This window comes from Oncorhynchus mykiss, chromosome 9 (assembly GCF_013265735.2).
Source record: "Oncorhynchus mykiss isolate Arlee chromosome 9, USDA_OmykA_1.1, whole genome shotgun sequence".
NCBI classification, from domain to species: domain Eukaryota; kingdom Metazoa; phylum Chordata; class Actinopteri; order Salmoniformes; family Salmonidae; genus Oncorhynchus; species Oncorhynchus mykiss.
In genome coordinates, this window is record NC_048573.1 from 47649474 (window position 1) to 47666144 (window position 16671).

At 41.5% G+C, this 16671-nt stretch overlaps 1 pseudogene; it reads right to left on the reverse strand.

Annotated features, from left to right (window-relative positions):
• Nucleotides 1-16671, reverse strand: part of LOC110531190 — a 34417-nt pseudogene that overhangs the window by 7338 nt on the left and 10408 nt on the right.

A 16671-nucleotide genomic window follows, 5' to 3' on the forward strand; every position in this document is an offset into this window, starting at 1 on the left:
CGCTCATCCAGAGGCGGCGCTCCTAGTGGCCGGGGTATTTAATGCAGGGAAACTCAAATCAGTTTTACCTAGTTTCTATCAGCATGTTAAATGTGCAACCAGAGGGAAAAAAACTAGACCACCTCTACTCCACACACAGAGACGCCTACAAAGCTCTCCTTCGCCCTCCATTTGGCAAATTTGACCATAATTCTATCCTCCTGATTCCTCTTACAAGCAAAAACTAAAGCAGGAGGCACTAGTGACTTGATCAATAAGAAAGTGGTCAGATGAAGCAGATGCTAAACTACAGGACTGTTTTGCTAGCACAGACTGGAATATGTTCTGGGATTCTTCCGATGGCACCGAGGAGTACACCACATCAGTCACTGGCTTCATCAATATGTGCATCGATGACGTCATCCCCACAGTGACCGTACATACATGCCCCAACCAGAAGCCATGGATTACAGGCAACATCCGTAATGAGCTAAAGGGTAGAGCTGCCACTTTCAATGAGTGGCAGCTCGGAAACTTATAAGAAATCCCGCTATGCCCTCCGACAAACCATCAAACAGGTAAAGCGTCAATACAGGACTAAGATTGAACCGTACTACACCGGCTCCGACGCTCGTCAGATGTGGCAAGGCTTGCAAACTATTACAGACTACAAAGGGAAGCACAGCCACGAGCTGCCCAGTGACAAAAACCTACCAGATGAGCTAAATTACTTCTATGCTAAATTACTTCCAGCTCTTCTGGACGACTGTATGATCACATTATTCCCAACTAGATTTAGATGAGGTTCAGGGTTTAACAAATTATTTGTCCCAAATACAATGCTTTTAGTTTTCGATATATTTATGACTAGCTTATTACTAGCCACCCATTCTAAAAATGACTGCAGCTCTTTGTTAGGGATTTAAGTGATTTACTTCCGTGGTAGCTTACGTGTATAATGTTGAGTCATCGGCGTACATAGACACACAGGCTATATTCAATGCTAGTAGTAGGTCATTAGCAAAAAAGGAGAACAGTAGAGAGCCAAGACAGCTGCCTTGAAGAACACCACACTCTATCTGGTTTACGTTAGAGAGGCTTCCATTAAAGAAAACCCTCTGTGTTCTATTAGATAGGTAGCTCTCAATCCATGATATGGCAGATAACACATATGTTTTTTCAGCAACAGATTATGATCGATAGTATAAGAAGCTGCATTGAAGTCTAACAACACAGCTCCTGTGTGATGGACTGGGTCGTACCACTATCATGCGGGGGTTGAGGAGAGCCAGGTCCAAGTTGTGGATGCCTGGGAAACAGGGGTAGTCCTCAGTCATCTCAGCGTATGACAGTCTGGGCTGCGTGGCACTCTATGTGGACGCACAGACATACAGTGAAAGAGAACAGTGCACAAACACAGACACTCCTTCACTTCCTCTCTCCCCTAGACACACTGACTTACTCCTGGGTCATATTCATTAGTGCATAGCACAAAGTATCAAAATGTAGCAAAACGTTTTGCAAAAGAGAACAAGAATGAGAGTGAAGGTAGTTCCTCCACAGTTTCTTCCATTTGGTGCCTAATGAACACTAGGGCTGAGAACTGCCAGGGACTTCACAATATGATATTATCACAATACTTAGATGAGAAACTATATGTATTGCGATTCTTTATGTCACACTATTTTATATACTGCGAATCGATACTCTGATTTTATTGTGATTCGATGTTCAAACATACTGCTCACTACATGTCTGCTGCAGAGGAACAAAAGAGTCATGAGTAAACAAGTTTTGAGCAGTCATGGAAATGAAAGTGCTGAAAACATGTTGGCTCACCATATAAAAAGAAGATTAAAATCAAGATAAGATTAAGATAATCTCGCAATAATCTTTTGTGTAAATGTTTCCTCCCCATCACTAACTAATACGACCCTCATGAGGAGTGGATTGGAACACTAACCGACTGGTTCTCTGTGTAGCAGACGCCACGGATGAGCAGGTTGACCAACTGGGACCGCAAAGATGATGCTGTGGAAGGTCAGAGGTCGGAAGCGCTCTTCCATGGTCCACTCCTCGCTTAGTGGACTAGTCTGGATACAGATTAGGGTAGGGCACGTGTCTGGAAAGATACACACAGAAACACACGTCAGCACAACATTTTCTCCAAATAAAAAACACCAGACTGACTCATCACAGTTAATGGAAACTATCTATGTTTTACCTGCTTCTCCTTCTAAACATGCTTGCTAATTAAATAGAGGATGGGTCATTACCTGGTTTATGACTGCAGTAATGGGGTAAAGACATCAGTGCTAACATATGGTTATGACTTCAGTGGTTAGAACATACCATAGTATCTGTTTGGACACATCACCTAGTAGTCAAGCATTGTGTGTCTGCTACGTAGGTAACTCTGCACTCTTCTTGGGAACGGGAAGGTATGGGCATCTTCACACTTCTCACGGGTAACGAAGAAGATGTACCGATGTATACATTAAGACTTACATCAAGACTTAGAAGCCATATGTTTACATATTGACCAAGACATATATTGACCAAGACATAATCATATAAGGTTTGTTCCGCCAATTTGGTGTCTTTTCAGAATTGGAAGTTGATAAAAAAAAAAAACGAAATCTAACTTGATTTCACCTAATTTTAACATTCTGTCATAAAGAGCACATGTTCAACTTCATAACAAAGACACATTTTCCCATCTACAAAATTACTATAGTAGTTTCAAGTTTAATTTGTCACATGCTCAAGTACAGTGAAATGCTTAAATGCTTAACTTTCAATAAGAGGAAGAAAAAACAAAAGCAATGTGTGTGGGTGTTGATTAATCAACAATCATTCTAGCAAAAGCGAAAGTGTGTGCCGTCAGTAATGACTGTGTGACTGAGGGTGTACAGTATGTGAGTGTGCGCATGTGAGTATGTGTGTGTGCATGTGAGTAAGAGTGACAGTGAAGGTGTGTTAGAGTTGTGGCAGTCATGACATTTTGTCAGTTATTGTCATGCAAAAGAATGCCGGTTTCAAGGTAATTGACCGTTAATTAACATAAACACACATTTAGCATCTCCAGGCCTTCAAGCATACAAGCTACATACAAGCTACATACAAGCTACATACAAGCTACATACAAGCCGCTGATGCGCACCTTTGGAACATCTACATTTAAAAAAGCATAATAAATCAATTTCATATAGAACATCACAATAAATCCATTCTTTATTTTAGTCAGGTCTAAAGGAACATTATAGTATGAAGAAAATGTATTTTCCAAAAAAATGTATCCCAAAAAATTTATTTTCCCTACTGTATAGTATCTGGCTATGGTCCATGCCATTAGCTCTAGGCTTGTTCATTTCGCTGACAAGATATGCTTATAAGTCCCGTGCCATTATTTGATACTATATGATTTTACTTGACTAAAGATGACTTGAAACGGAATAAAACAGAAAGGATATTTTTCTGGAGCGAGTGTGCATATGAAGTGGCTATGTTGAGCTAAAAGTGATCTATTGAAACAGGTCCTACACGCTAGATTTAGAGTTATTTGGCAACTGTAGTTGTTACTGATACAAACCTTAGAATGTTTTAGAAATCCAAACATAAATGGGCAACACGATGCAACTATAGGATATTGATGATTTGAGAAAGTTGCAGAAAAAGTTTACGCTGTGTTTCTTGCCCCAGGCTGCACACACTGTTCTCTCACCAAGTGATCATATTTTCACCCATCAGACTATTCTCAATTTAATCTGGACTTTACTAATGTGTAAAATCAGTTTTGATTTAGAATGGCCCATTACCAAATGGACAGGAACAGGGGAAGAATACATGTCAGCTGAATCTCCTCAAATGGCGAATGGAGGCCATGAGTTTTCCCACCAGTCCATTTTTCAATGATGCTGGGTAGGCTACTTCAGTTTTATAGCAGACCTGTGTTTCATATGAGCAGCTGAGAAATAAATATAACAACACTTATTTCCACTGTTTGAGGAGCATACTCTCGCTGCCCGACAGGTGATATTCTGCCCAAACTCTCTATGACATGGACTCTCCAACCCTGTTCCTGCAGCTACCTAGCGCTTAATTTGGGAAACCAAGTGAAATCTGTTTGGGAACATCGATAGTAACATGTTTAACTCAACAAAACATATTTCACTTAACTGTTGACAGACCCTCTGCACGCTCAAGAAAGGAATAAAGGAGAGGAGATGGAAACACATGGTGGTGAGATATTCTGTATAGCTAAAGGCAATGTGCCACCCAATTAACTATGAAAATATAGAAAAATCCTTATTAATAGGCTATTCAAAATCAAATACAAATTCACTATAATTGTAGACTACCTGTAAGCCGCCCTGCACAATCAATGAACCAACAGCATCGCCTAGGGCTGTATGTATGCACGGTAATCTCCTTTCATGCACCCTGGGCATGCTTTTTTAGAATTTTACTGCAGTCATGACTCATGACTGACAGTGTGGCGGTAATACGGTCACCGCAACAGCCCTAAGGTGTGTGCGTCTTGAGTGGGTAGAGACCAGTGGATGGGCATAGAGTCCGTGTGGATAGTCTGGGGGAGAGGGAGAGCAGTAGTTATCCATTTAAAAGTCTTATGGCCAGGAGATACGTTGTTTAGGAGTCTGCTGGTCTGAGCCTTGATGCACTGGTACCACCTGCCGGAAGGGAGTATAAAGAACAGTCTGTCTGAGGTGGCTGGAGTCTTAGGCAATTTTTTGGGCCTTTTTCAGACACCGCATGGAATGTATGCCCTGGATGGCTGGGAGCTCACCACCAGTGATGCGCTGGGCCATCCACACCACTCTCTTCCAGTCGAGAGTGGTGCAGTTGCCATAACAGACGGTTATACAACCAGTCAGGATGGTGCAGTTGTAAAAGTTCCTAAGGATCTGAGGGGGCATGCCAAATCGTTTCAGCCTACTGAAGGCAAAGAGGTGCCTTCACGACTGTGCTGGTGCCAATTCCTCAGTGATGAGGACACTGAGGAACTTGACCCTCTCCACTGTGGACCCATCAATGTGGATGAGGGTATGCACCCCCCCATTTCTTGTATTCCACGACAAGCTCGTTGTAAGTGGCTATTAAGTGCCAAATAAAGTAAAGGTTCGACGCAGTTGTTTTTATCTCAATAGCAAATCATTTCTGGGTAACAATTAAGTACATTACTGTGGTTGTTTTCAATGAAAATGGTCAAAGAAATCTAATAATTGCTTCATAGCAAAAAGCAATTTCTTAAGCAAAGAATTAGCTACAGTAGGACTGTCTGGGATTAGTCTGAGTGAGGAGGGGAAAACTGAAAACTAGCTATTATTTGGAACTCTTTCTTATAGAGGGTTGCCAGGTTGCGTATGACGCCTCCTGGAAGCCATGTTGGAAGATCACCACGTCAATTCTTCCAACAACAACAGCTGAGTGGTTACCCCAAGCTGCATGATAACAGTGCCTAAAACTAGTTGATTCATCACCATGGTCAATTTCTGTTCAGTATTTGGCTTCTCTAACAAGGCAGGAAAAACAGATTACCCGTAATCATGAAACACCAAGAAGATAAGACTCAAGAACTGTCTGAAAAACAAAGAAACCTTTTTGTCAGTCAAGACCTGAACCCAGACAACTGTCAGCACAGGATCTGTTCCGAACATTTCATCACTGGTTAGTCTGATCGATTTATAGTTTCGTTTAGATGTTATGCTAACCAGGTGATTACAACAAGACTAAGTTAGCCAACATTAGCTACCTAATAGCGTGTAGTCTAGCTATTAGCATGTGTCTCTCTCATAGGCTGCGCATGAGTTTCAAGTTTTGGGGAAGCTATTTTTTCCACCATAAAAATGTTCCTTTATAATAAAGCATTGCATGCATCTATCAATACATTTGCAGACTAATGTAAGCCTACTATTCCTAATGTGATGATTGGATAGTCATGATTTATTCAGAAAATTAATATAACTGAATCTAATCCTTGTACATGGCTGAGCGTGTAGTGGCATAGGTTAAATAAAAAAAGGTTAAAATAAATAAATAAATAAATAGGCCTACAGGCTATATCAAATATGTTTCTTTTCTTTCCTTTGCACAGGGAAAATGTGGCCTTTGATCAACACATTTCAGACTATCAAGAAGCCCATGTCGACCAGATTCCCACCGTGAAGATGAGCAATGCTGCAGCAGCATCAGTTTCCACTTCTACTATTTCGCCCTTTTCCAGATATGAAAGGAGACATCCCTCAGTTAGACAAAATGGTTTTCATTTGCTGTGCCTTGGTCAATCTGAATGATTCGGTTGTGCCATGAGGAGAGAGCACCTTGTCTTACTAAATAAAAGGATTTCTTACAGCCTAACTATTCTTTCTTTCTTTTACAATTTAAACACATTTAGCGGACAATGTAATTGTTGTTGTAGTCTTAGGCAAACCATCTTCATTATCAGTGGCACCTCCTGTCACACCCTGATCTGTTTCACCTGTCTTTTGCTTGTCTCCACCCCCCTCCAGGTGTCGCCCATTTTCCCCATTATCACCTGTGCATTTATACCTGTGTTTTCTGTTTGACTGTTTCCAGTTTGTCCTTTTAAGCCGACCAGTGTTTTTCTGTACCCCGGTTCGCGTTAGTCCCTGTTTTCTAGTTTTGACCATTCTGCCTAGCCCTGACCCTGCCTGCCGTTCTGTACTTTATGGACTTTGCACTGGATTACCAAAATCTGCCTGCCTGCCTGCCGTTCTGTAACTTATGTACTTTGCACTGGATTACTGACCTCTGCCTGCCTGCGTTCTGTACCTTATGGACTTTGCAATGGATTACCAACCTCTGCCTGCCCTTGACCTGTCATTTTGCCTTCCCCATTTTGTTTATAAACTTCTGTGATTTTAACTGTCTGCATCTGGGTCTTATCCTGAGGTCAGATACCTCCAAGTGCCAGTCAGACCTTCTGGGAGAAACGTATCTGGCATTGAACTTTGTAGAAGTAGTTGTGTCTGTTTTTATGCTAAGGATCCAATCTCCTGCTTTGACATTTCACTGGGGTTGGATTTGCACTAAACAATTTCATATCAGCGTAAGGAATGTACAAGATCTAGTATAATGATGAGCCTAATATACATTGTCTACTGGTATTGTTTTTTTAATTGAAAACATATAGCTCAACAGCGTATTATGTAAACAATGTGTGAGGTAAGCTATTTTCTGCTTCAGATGCACAATGTCATGGGGTGCATTGCAAATGCCCATAAGGCTAATGCCGTCAGACTGTAGGACAGTGGTTCCCGACTCTGGTATTCAAGTACCCCCAACACTACACATTTTGATTGTAGCCCCGGATAAGCACACCTGATTCAACTTGTCAAGTAATCATCAGGCCCTCCAATGAACTTGTCAAGTAATCATCAGGCCCTCCAATGAACTTGTCAAGTAATCATCAGGCCCTCCAATGAACTTGTCAAGTAATCATCAGGCCCTCCAATGAACTTGTCAAGTAATCATCAGGCCCTCCAATGAACTTGTCAAGTAATCATCAGGCCCTCCAATGAACTTGTCAAGTAATCATCAGGCCCTCCAATGAACTTGTCAAGTAATCATCAGGCCCTCCAATGAACTTGTCAAGTAATCATCAGGCCCTCCAATGAACTTGTCAAGTAATCATCAGGCCCTCCAATGAACTTGTCAAGTAATCATCAGGCCCTCCAATGAGGGCCTGATGATTAGTTGAATCGGGTATGTTTGTCTGGGGCTATTACATGTATGCCGCTGAGGGGACTCAAGGACCGGAGTTGGGAACCACTGCTGCATTGGCGTGCCATTATCAGCTGCGAAATGGGTATGACTGACATCCTGAGTGACAAAACTAATTGGAGAGCTTACAACTGAACAAAAAGGTAATGTTCATTTGAGAATACAACACAAACACATGAGACATATTCCTTCCACTCTTTATTGCAGGATTGTGATCTTTGATGAATCAACATTGACTAGTTCATCTTGAATAATAGTTCACAATACACTTACCTTCAAAGAATCAGCACTTTATTACATATCATTTCAAAGTGCTAACTCAAAGGCTAACTCAAAGGTTAGACATCTCAGTAACAAGTAGGCTATTATTACGAAAGCATACGGGAAACAAAAGCTGTGTTCGAATACGCATGATAACTGTACTATTTGTGACATGAATTGAGTATATAGTATGCTTATTGGTCATAGTATCGATTATAGTTAGTATGCCAAGAGTTCCCGGATGTCGTATTTAAATTTGCCTAAATATGAAGTATACACACAGAGGACAATATTTCTGTACTTTAGGGTCCATAATGCAATTATTTAGGAAATGGGTGTGGCTTCCCATCGTTTTCAGGTTTGAAGAAAATGGGGTGCTTTCGTAAATTCTCTCTGGCTATCTTCTCGTCTGAGTGTACCAGAGCGCAGAATAATGAATTTACGAGCGTTCAACACCCGTTGAATTTGGCCGGTGTAACGTCGGCAAAAAGGCATAAAAGCTTTGCCAGCAGCATAGTTAGTCACCAACGCTCTGGATAACATAAACTGCCTAGCCATTTCTGCTAGGGTGAGTAAAATGGTCAGAGTGGTCTCATAGCCAACGTTAGCTTGGGTGCCGTTGTAAGGTCAGAACGCTCAAATCAACCCTACTCCTCGTCCAGTGTGTGCTCCGAGAGCGAAACACTCTGAATTTACAAACGGACAATGATTTAACTTTACGAGCTCACTCTGGCACTTCACATTGAATTTAAGAACACACCCGAAGTCGTAAAATGTCTAACTAGTAATTTATGCTAACTAGCTAGCAAGAGGTTGCACAGCAACAGCATAAACTTCCGGTAGACCGGCAAAGAGCTAGTACGCTCAACTGAAAGCATTCTGTTCATTTACAGTATACTAAAATGAACGTATTAAGTACTCATTAAGTATGAAGTATACAGTATGTTAGTATGGGTATTCGAACACAGCTCTAGTCAATACCAGAGGTAGCCAACATCGCTCCACTGATCCCTGATCTACCTGGTGAGCAAACTTCTATTCCAACCCAGCAATAGCACACTTGATTATCAACTAATTAGGTAGGATAAATCAAATCAGGTGTGTTAGTGCTGGGCTAGAACTGAAGAGTGCACACCCAGCAGGGTTGGCCTACTCCAGTTGTAATAGGCTTTATACATTGTCTTTTAATTGTATTTTTGTTTAAAACATTTGCTAAAGATGTACCCTCATTCTTTTGGGACATTCATTGGGACCTTTCTCTTCATCTGCAGACAGGGTTTCACAGCTCTCTGTATCTGAAGACAGAAAACATCACAAAGAAATGGGGTTCATTATACTCAATCAGAGAGTACTGAATATTACATTGCTATATCTGTCTTTTTTGTTGTTGCTAAGGACTGGAACTGAAGAATCTTTTCAAAATGTCCTCCCACAAAGGTACATGCCCTATCCTGAGTAACCTACTCCCCTTCTCTGACAAGTTTAGCTAATAATAATGTTTATCATTTTCAAAATATATTTACTTACTTGAATAGCTTCTCCAACTGCATCTGTTTTCTGGGTCCTTAATAATGGGCAATCTTCCCGAAGTTTCTGGTGGTAGAAAAACGCAGCCAGCCATATGGACGATTGGAGGACTTCCACCAGACTGACTCTGGTCTTCCAACACGGTGTCTGGTGTGGTTGCTAGGTGATTTGTGATGCAACTGCAACCCCTTTATTGGTATATTAACTAATTTACCGCCTAGTGATGACACAGGCAGGCAAAAACTCCATCTGACCAAAGCAGCCTGAAATTTCAGATGGTCTTTTCAAACAGCTCTTACACTAAAAGGGCATTATAATTTTTTTTAAAGTCAGTATTAGTCCAACCTCAGCGTGGAAATGTGTGACTCGTTTCGGGAAACTAGGCGTATGTCGCACGTCACTACTTCACAGGAGACATTTTTTGATCAAAATGCTTTTTTTGTCAGAAATGCCTTCTGGAACATGTGAACTTTCATGTGCCTTAAAAATGTGTATGCCATCTGTAAACACATAAGTGTTAAATTACGAGCGTAGTTGGTTTAGCCATGGAAAAAGTCAGGAACCTTCCCACTAGCCATGATTGGCTGAGATTATGGATGGGCTGGACATTCCGAGAGATGAGATCAGATTGGTCTGCCATGTAGCATCTGTCTATAACATGAGCTGCACAGTATGTGTAGGTAATCCTTACTAACAAGGATTTTTTTGAAAGATCGCTAACCCAGCTAGCATGTACACTGACAGTTGTGAACTGATGCAGCCAAAGAGCTAATGCTCCCTTACTCGGGAAAGCACCGAACAGACGGGGACGTTGGACCCTCGAAGATGCACAAATATGATGAACTACATTGATTTGGGGCAACATACCATTAATCAGAAAGGGCTAGAAGAGTTTTATATGGTGAGCTACCGAGTGGCTAGAACAGGCAAGCCCCATTCTATTGTGGAAGACTTAATTCTTCCTGCTCCCGTGGATATGGCTGGGACAATGTTGGGGGAAAAGGCCCAAAAATTGCCTTAATCAAATAACACTGTTTCATGATGCATTAGTGACATGGTAGGAGATGTTTGGAAACAGGTACTGCTTTGCATACAAGCCTGTGAATTTTATGCGTTATACAACTGGATGAGTCAACAGATGTGGTGGGCCTGGCACAGCCCAGATACATGTCCGTTATGTTTATGGGGGGGTCAATTAAGGAAGACATCCTCTTCTGGAAACCAGGACAACAAGAGAGAATATTTTGAAAGTGCTGGACAGCTTTGTGACGTCAAATGAATGTTGGTGGTCAAGATGTGTTGGTATCTGTACTGATGGCGCAAAAACCATGACAGGGAGACATAGTGAAAATGGTTAACTTTGTTAAAGCAAGGCCCCTGAACTCTCGTGTATTTTCTGCATTATGCAATAATGGGCAGCGACCATGTAACGCTTTTACAACATACAGACATGCGCTGGTTATCAAGGGGCAAAGTATTGACACATTTCTTTAAATTGAGGGACAAGCTTAAACTTTTCTTTACTGACCATTTTCACTTGTCTGACTGCTTGTATGATGATGAATTTCTCACACGACTGGCCTATCTGGGAGATGTTTTTCCTTGCCTGAATGATTTGAATCTATTACAGGGACTCTCCGCAACTATATGCAATGTGCGGGATAAAATTGAGGCTATGGTTAAGAAGTTGGAGCTCTTCTCTGTCTGCATTAGTAAGGAAAACACACAGGTCTTTCCATCATTGTATGATTTTTTTGTGTGCAAACTAACTCAAGTTTACGGACAATGTCAAATGTGATTTAGTGAAGCGCCTGAGTTAGCGCAATTACGCAGGTACTTCCCCGAAATGGACGACACAAACAACGGGATTCGTTATCCCTTTCATGCCCTGTGGTGCGTGGATATGTATTCACCCCCTTTGCTATGAAGCCCCTAAATAAGATCTGGTACAGGAATTGGAACTGAAGCGCCCATACACTAAGCATTATACTTAAGCTTTTCATATTTCATTCTATTCCCTTTACTACCTATTTCCATGATAATTTTCATTATGTTTTGTAGATATTTTGATTAGCGTCTTCAAATATTGATTGTATAAAGGGATTGTGTGGTCTTCTTATTTTAATAATATAATAATTTATACCTTCAGATGAATCCATATTATTCCTAGTATTTTCATTGTTGTCTTATAAATGTATTGTTAAAATAAGTCAGGTCGCCTTAAAATACAATGTCTGTCCCATAACAGACTGGTGCCCCAATTCACAGTAATAATTGCACACACTCCCTTACACATGCTTCTCCTTCTAAACATGCTTGTTAATTAAATAGAGGATGGGTCATTACCTGGTTTATGACTGCAGTAATGGGGTAAAGACATCAGTGCTAACATATGGTTATGACTTCAGTGGTTAGAACATACCATAGTATCTGTTTGGACACATCACCTAGTAGTCAAGCATTGTGTGTCTGCTAGGTAACTCTGCACTCTTCTTAAAAAAGAATGGGCATCTCTCCACTTCTCACAGGAAACAAAGAAGATGTACCGATGTATACATTAAGACCCTCAAACTTCCACAGATGCACAATTGAAAGCATCCTGTCGGGCTGTATCACCGCCTGGTATGGCAACTGCACCGCCTGCTTCCGCAGGTCTCTCCAGAGGTTGGTGCGGTATGCCCAACACCGGGGGCACATTGCCTGCCCTCCAGGACACCTTCAGCACCCGATGACACAGGAAGGCCAAAAAGATCAAGGACATCAACCACCCGAGCCACAGCCTGTTCACCCCGCCATCATCCAGTTGGCGAGGTTAGAACTGGTGCATCAAAGCTGGGACCGAGAGACTGAAAAACAGCTTCTATCTCAAGGCCATCAGACTGTTAAATAGTCATCACTAGCCGGCTACCACCCGGTAACTCAACTCTGCACCTTAGAGGTTGCTGCCCTATGTACATAGACATGGAACACAAGTCACTTTAATAATGTTTACATACTGTATTCTAGACAATGCCACTCTGACATTGCTCATCCTAAAATGTATATATTTCTTAATTCCAATCTTTTACTTTTAGATGTGTGTATTGTTAGATACTACTGCACTGTTGGAGCTAGGAACACAAGCATTTCGCTACACCCGCAATAACATCTGCTAAATGTGTATGTGACCAATAACATTTTGATTTGATTTGAAGCCCCACATCAGGGATCATCAACTAGATTCAACCGCAGGTCAATGTCTTCTTGAGCGGATGGTCGGGGGCGGAACATAATCACCAATCATTTGTAGACTGCAAATTGATCAAGAAGACTAAACAGATATACACTGAGTACACAAAACATTAAGAATACCTACTCTTTCCATGACATAGACTGACCATGTGAAACCAGGTGAAAGCTATGATCCCATATTGATGTCACTTGTTAAATCCACTTCAATCAGTGTAGATGAAGGGGAGGAGACAGGTTAAAGAAGGATGTTTAAGCCTTGAGACAATTGAGACATGGATTGTCAACTTTCCTGTTGATTTAGTGTAAAGGTTCTTACAGCAAGAGACCATGAACAACTCACTGTCTGTGCATCCCTGTTTCCTACATTCCCTTGATATAACCACTGCCCTGACAGAGATAGAATGTTTGTTGTTGCCTATCCAATCGTGTCAAATCAGTAAATCCCATGTGATTTACACAGCCCTTTAAAATCAACAACACTACAAGAAGGAAAGGAACGATAACCTACAAATAGGGCCAAATTAACAGGCTTATACAGTGCCTTCAGAAAGTATTCATACCCCTTGACTTATTCCACATTTTCTTGTGTTACAGTCTGAATTCAAAATGTATCAAATATATTTTTCTCACCCATCTACACACAATACCCCATGACAGAGTGAAAATATGTTTTTAGAAATGATTGCAAATGTATTGAAAATAAAATACAGAAATATCTTATTTTCTGCGGCAGGGACTGGGAGACAGGTAAGCATAGAACAATAGAACAATGAATGAAGGCAAATACAGGCATACGAGAACCTGTTTCAGAGTGCAAACAATCTTAGACTGGGGCAAAGATTTACAGTCCAACAGGACAATGACCCCAAACATACAGCCAAAGCAACGCTGGAATGTGAAAGTCCTTGAGTGGCCCAGCCAAAGTCCAGACTTGAATCCCATCAAGAATCTGTGGAAAGACTTGAAGATGGCTGTTCACCGCCTGTCCCCATCTGACTTAACAGAGCTTGAGAAAATCTGCAAGGAAAAATGGGAGAAAATCCCCAATTCCAGATGTGCAAAGCTGATACAGACATACCAAATATGACTCAAAGCTGTAATCGCCACCAAAGGTGCTTCTACAAAGTATTGACTCAGGGGTGTGAACACTTATGTAAATTACATGTCTGTATTTCATTTTCAATATATTTGCAAACATAAAAATAAAAAAAACATGTCACTTTGTCAAAATGGGTTATTGTGTATGTAGATGGGTGAGAGAAAAAACATCTAATCCATGGTAAATTCAGGCTGTAATACAAAAAATGTGGAATAAATCAAGAGGTATGAATACTTTAAGGTACTGTAGATGGCACCAGCCCATGCATTATACAGTATAACAGAGCTCTGACTCCCCCTGGTGGCAGCTTGTGGTATGGCTAGGGCACCTTCAGCAGGGGGGGTTCATTAGTTGCAGACAGTAGCAAAAACGTTTGGTCTGTTGCAAAAACGGGAACAATGGAAAACGTTTTGCAACGAAAACTAGTTTATTTTGGACAAATTCAGGTAGTTCCCCCCCACCATTTGCTTCCGTTTGGTTCAGTAAACGGTTTCCATTGCAATGAGTTTTGCAAAAGGCCAAACATTTTGCTACGGTCTGCGAAATATGATTACACCCCAGGACAAAACTTTGTGAAAGGTTCAGATAGAAACAAGTGGAACAAACATACCTCTAACATCTAGAATAAGAAATCATGTCGGCTCGATTCATGACATTTCTATCTGCACGTAGCCCTGGCTCCTACCTTGAAGCGAATGTTGTTGCTGATGAGGATGTTGCCCTTCATGAACTTGTGCTCGTTGTCCCTGTTCACGGTAACCGCGGGGAAAGCGTGGTAGACGGTGGTGCGCAGGATGCTCACCAGGGACTGGATGCGCGTGTAGGGGTACACGTACGTCGGGTTGGGATCCATGATGTCACTGGCTGTCAGTCTGGGAGACAAACGAGAGACACATACGTGCCCGTGTTAGGGTCCAAATTCATTCATTGAAAAAAAGGTAATCTACTTTCAAGGTCTTCAAGAAACTGAAAAGAAGAAGCTATTTATATCAAGTGTTTATTTAGAAGAAGAACATTTTTTTTGCCCTTCCTGAATTGAGTGACTTGAATTGGAATTGAACACAGCAGCAGATTACACAGTTGGCTAAAGTTGTAAAAGGGCCATGCAGCATACTGTATGTGTATACTGAAGAGAAACGTGTTAGCTTGAAGTTAATTTGGATACAAGTGTCTGTTTAATGACTACTGATCTTTACTATCATAAATATAGTATTTGTTTCTTACTTGTCCATCTCCATTTCCCACTCCAGCATTGGCACTCTTCTCAGATGAATGTGGACGTCATAGATGCCCTTATTGCAGAAATCCCCTGTCCACCTGAGCACACACACCATCCTGTAAGCACCAACACTGACACAAGTGCACTAAATTGTGAATGTAAGTTCAAATCAATGAAGTGTACTTTACCATGAGGGTTGTCATAATGGGCAAGCTGTAGGTAATCTCATTGGTTGATTCGATGAGAATGACAGTCAAGCTGATGGTCATCCAGACCACGCCTCCCAGGAAGGCAGCTGCTCCAATTAGAGCAAAGGTCCCGGAATAGATGTCTATACCCAGGTTGCTGTGGCAACAGGACAGCCAAAGGAGCCAATCAGGAAGAGCAGTGTCAGGAAGTGAGCATAAAAGCATGCATAAGACTCAGGCTTACTTCTAGCAGTGTCGACTCAAATTGCATTATCTTCTTGTTCCTAGAAACACAAAACTAATCCATGAACCAATAACTATAAAGATAACTTTTTTGGAATAAGCAGCCAGTTAAGATAACTCTCTCCCACAGACATCCTAGTGAGACACATAGCAGTCATTACCCTCAGTTGAGCATAACTGAAAATACCCAAGTCTGACAAAGCCGAGGAAGAAGTAGAAGTGGGCTGAAGAGAGAGAAACTCATAGAGCGGGAGAGAGAGAGAGGCAGTGAGAGAACATGTCCAGTCAGCAGATTCCCTCTCAGAGGATGTCATCTCTAAAAAGTTGCATTTGTAAGCATTTTTCACTTTCCAAGTGATAGACACTCCATGAGAAGAGCCAAAACTATACTTTATAAATACTGGCGCTGGGAAAGTAGGTGAGAGATTTCCAAACCAACAGATTTCAAATCATATAAACCAGAGCAGTATATAGCTACATGTATATGACTCTGATATACACCATGACCATTCATAGACCTTTTGCTATGAGACGGTTGGCCTTCCATATTTGAGTACAGATTATCTGAACGCTGGGTTTACATTTCGAGAACATTTGATTGTGAGAACGTTGGCCTAGCATTTCTAGAACATTATCAGAACGTTGTCCTTACATATTGAGGAGGTTGGCCACCAGGTGTCCGAAAGCGGCACCACAGAGCAGTGAGGGCACAAAGAGGCCACTGGGCAACCGACACACCATACGTCCAGCACGCTAAGAGGAAGCACAGCACAAAGAACACTGTCAGCGTGTTCAGCGGGGCTGAAAGTACCTACAGAGACAGACAGGAAACACAGTAAATTACACGTCACATGACAAGGAGGGTCAATACAGCAGGGGCTGCACAACTCCAGCCGAGTCCTCAGGGGCCTCATTCCTGCTGATGTTCTACCTCGTAAAACAACCACAGCAGTAACAGAAAGTGCCAGGGAGAAGAAGAAAAAAAAGCTAGCAGAACTGCAGAGTTGTTCACTCCTGAGGATAAATATATAGCAGGCCACAGAGGTGTTCATTATGTTCAGTATAATGATTGACTAAAGTATAGCCATCACACTGAAACAAGCACATTTATATCTTTCAGTGTGTATATGGATAGGGGGTGAGACCAGGGGCCGGGGTGC